The sequence below is a fragment of the Xenopus tropicalis genome, chromosome 5 (genome assembly GCF_000004195.4).
Source record: "Xenopus tropicalis strain Nigerian chromosome 5, UCB_Xtro_10.0, whole genome shotgun sequence".
In the NCBI taxonomy this organism is placed as follows: Eukaryota; Metazoa; Chordata; class Amphibia; order Anura; family Pipidae; genus Xenopus; species Xenopus tropicalis.
Window position 1 is genome coordinate 28,204,062 of NC_030681.2, and position 4,205 is coordinate 28,208,266.

Here is a 4,205-nt window from a genome sequence, read left to right on the forward strand (position 1 = left end):
ACCAGGTGTACCAGCACAGGGCAACAGTACATAATATCATAATTATTTTCATTTTTTGGTGTTACTGTTAAAGATAAAAGAGAGAGAAAATATATGTAAATAATGCAACAAATATGTCAATTGTAAATTTGTTCAGAAAAGTAAAAAAATCAACTATGGGTATGGTGAATATAGGGAAATTGTATAATTGTAAATCATTTTATGTAGTTTATGTGATATGGTGTTCATGCAATCTTTATTATATTGGTAAAACTGTTAGGCGTATTACACTTCAGGTGGGGGAACATAAAAAGATTAAAAATTTTCCTTGCATTCCACTGTGAATCGCAGTACAATGGAAGTTCAACTGATCTGGCCAAGTGACCAATGCACATTCCCTGATCCCCTGTTTCACTAGTAATTTAGTATCTATGCATATTTTACAAAAACAGGGGTTTTTAGTTACATAGTTATGATCATAACTATAATCATACTATATCAAGATACACCCCATATGGCAGTCCTAATGATTTACCTCTGGTCATATTTTTAAAAGGTAGGCACCTTCGGAGAGGAGCAATGAGAGATACCCCACCGGGCATGGCTTGGTTATAGTTGAACTAGTTAAACCTTAATGTTTTTCTTTTGTATGTATGTATATTTTCTTTGTATTTACCCACCATTCCCCGGCAAGCCAGGATTCTGAAAAAACAAGACCCTGACTTGCAAATCCCTCCCCACCTACCCAATCCCCTTCCCCACCCCCCCTTTTTTTTTTCTCCTTTTCTTTTTCCCCCCTTAAGGAACGACACGTAAAAACCAATTTCGATCAACATTTGTACTCTTTATTGACACAATTATATACAACTGGAAATGTCAATGTATATGTTATGTACTTTGTTGTCTTCAATAAAAAAGTTAAAACTCAAAAAAAAAAAAAAGGTAGGCACCTTTAAAATTGACCCTGTATGTATCCTTCCCTGTGTTCTGGGGTATTATACATCCTGCCGTGTGTTCTGGGGGGATTACACATGGGACTGGCACTGTATTTATCCTGCTGTGTGTCCTGGGAACATTATATATGCAGCTGGCACTGTATTTATCATACTATTTGTTCAGGGGTACTATAAATGGAATTGACCATGTATTTATCCTGTTGTGTTATGGGGGCATTATACAAGGAATTTGTACTGTATTTATCCTGCTGTGTGTTCTGGGGGCATTATACATGGAGCTGACAATGCTTTTATCTTGCTGTGTGTTCTAGGGTATTACAGTACATGGAATTGGCCTTATATTTATCCTGCCATTCTGGGGTATTATACATGAAATTGGCACTGCATTTATCCTGGCACAGATATGTGATTGTAATGGTAATGCCATGAGGAAGCCCATAGACTGCTAGTACCAACCTTATAGGTGAAATAGAAGAGCCCTGGCAACCCCGGTTTTCACCGACGCCCTTTTGGGGCCCCGGACTTTCTGCTGCAGGGAAGACAGGGATTCTAAACACTGCCAAGGTTGATATGAAAACGTGGTACAAAAAACATGGGTAAATTCCATACAGTGGTCCTAAATATTTCTCTTTGGTAAGATTTTTCATAAACTTGCACCACTGGTTATTATTGGTTGTATTATCTTAGAAAAAGTGTCTTCTGACAAAAGTGTTGGCTTACTGGCTGTTCTTCTTGCTGTAGCTTATGTATGGGAGGGATCTTCAAAGTCAACATCCATATTATAAAGGCATAAGTCCAACATAGTGGTGCTAGAAATCTATGCAAGGTGTAGTAACTTTATCATTTGTGTGAAATCACCCCTTGCCGTCCCTCCCATTGCTGGTGAATTATGGTGAGCATAACTGTTAACTGACGGTCATATATTAATTAGTGATATTGGCGGTATAATCTTATGAAAAGTGCCTAGTGACCAAAGTGTTGGCTCACTGACTATTCCTCTCTCCCTGAAGCATTTTTTGTGGGAGAGATCTTAAGGTCCACCATCCCTGGTTTAAAGGCATAAGTCCTACATGGTGGGGTTGGGTGCTATAAGTATATGGCAGTTGGTTGTAGCTTTATTTGCCCAGAGTGTTCATTGTGTGAAATCGCCCCCTTGCCATCCCTCCCATGCTGGCTATAGGAATTGGTCTAAAATGCCAGCACTGGCGATATTCACAAAATGTACAAGTGCTTCAATTGCATGTTTTATTCAAAGGCAAAGAAAACCAAGTCATTGGCCCTCCCACCCTCCCCACGCCAATAGACTTATGGTTTTTGGTTTTCTCATTTCTTGTCTCTAATGTCAGTTCTTTTTTTTAGTCCCATTAAATAAAGTCTAAGGAATGTTATTGGACCCTGGTTTTATCAATACTTCAAATAGCCCAAAAACAGGTTTGTGGTCCGATTGTCTCATAAGGGAACAAGAGCCATATTTCAGAACATGGATATCATCCTGATTCCGGCTCTTGTACATCACTCGATCAGTGTAGGAAGGCGTCCTCTGTTTCTTACTGGTGTCATAGTCATCGGATCCGATATTAAATCTATATGTGGGACGGAAATGGATTTTGCCTTCCTTAAATCCTTTGAATATAGAACCTTTAGTCACCTCTTCTGACAGCTGATCGCACTGCAAGAGGGAACTCATGTCATTTTCTGGAAGGTTCTCTAGGATGGAATCAACTTCACTCCGACTCTTGCTCAAGCGGAAATTGAAGTCCCCAAACCAGAAGACTTCATCAAACCGGCTCGTCGCATCGTCGGGATCAGAGTAAACGGGGTTTGTGTCAGGAACATTTTTTGGGAGCTGCAGGTCTTTGATTATTTTCTCATAATTCTGAATTCTTTGCTTTACTTTGGAATCTCCTGCCGCAAAGTGGGCATTGATAAAAAGGAATGAGGTTCCAAAGAATGTAAATGAAGCAGCCACAGCCCCTTTGGTCTTAATCATCGGGAAGAATCTCGTAGTGACGGTTGCACATTCAACCTCAGAGCAGAACCACACGAGATCTCGCCTGATATACAGAGACAGGTACAGGACACCGTGAGCTGCTGAGTGGAGCAAGACATAACGATGCCCCAGTGTCAGCTGCAGACGGTTTTGCCATTCTTGCCTGTTGGGGCAGCCTTCTTGCACTCCGATTACATACAGGTCTTGTGCAGACTCGGCGCCCAATGGAAATAGGAAATGATCCAGTCTCTCTGGAAGATCCTTTTTTTCATTCATATTCCAGGTGGCAATAAATATTCTCAGATTTTTTTGTGGAAGATGTTGTTGCAGTTCCTCTTCTCCAAGTAAGCCTTGACCAACCAAGGGCCTCTCTTCTAGATGCCTCTTATGGCTGGTCTGGCTGGGAGAAACACCAGTGAGCTTTTTAGCAATGTTACTCCAACACCAGTCAATGGTGAATACGAATATAAATACAAGCAGAGCAAAGAGATAAACTAACAAGTTCTCGTCATTCTCTTCATCTTCATCATTCTCTATTTCTTCATATTCTGGGTTTCCTTTGTGGAACTCCAGTGATGTGTGACGGGTATAAAGAAGGGCTGTGAATATCATTACTGATAATAGATGGGCCCAACCCATCCCTCTTCTGTAGGGCTGTCTCCAATAATGGCCAACAGTCCAGTTAATGGTAACTGCCAAGGAAAATACCATTAGGATAACTGAACCCAATGGGTAGATCTCTTCAATATCTGTATCTTTAACATTTCTCAATAATTCAAATTCTTCTGGTGTCAGGATTACTTTCTGGGTCAGTGATGATCTATCAGATGAATGAAAACATTGTTCCAATAAGATAAGAAAAGCAATGAAAGGTGGAAAATTCATTGCTAAGGAAAGGTTGCTGAGCTCTAATCAGCAGATGTTGTTCGAAGCAAGTCCCACTTCGAACTGAGCTCTGTGCTCAGTGTTGGGCTTATATAGCCTGCCGTTGCCATGGTAACTGCATACTAATGAGCTTGGGTTTGTGATGTCACAATGTGGTTGCTATGGTGACCACACAATAGAAGATAAGCAAACTGATCTTATCAGTGTTGCCATGGTACCCGCATACTAATGAGCTTGGGTTTGTGATGTCACAATGCTCTTTTTACTAGTATAGGATTGCATTTAACCCTTTCACTACCAGAAAATTTGGGGCTGCTGGTACTTTTATTGGCAGGTAGTTTGTGAACATTTTGTGACTAGTGATGGGCAAAATAATTTGCCAGGCACGGATTCAC

General features: G+C 40.5%; 1 pseudogene; it reads right to left on the reverse strand.

Moving 5' to 3' along the window:
• Nucleotides 1–2,251: 2,251 nt before the first annotated feature.
• LOC105947328 lies at nt 2,252–3,826 on the reverse strand (annotated as a pseudogene).
• Nucleotides 3,827–4,205: the final 379 nt, after the last annotated feature.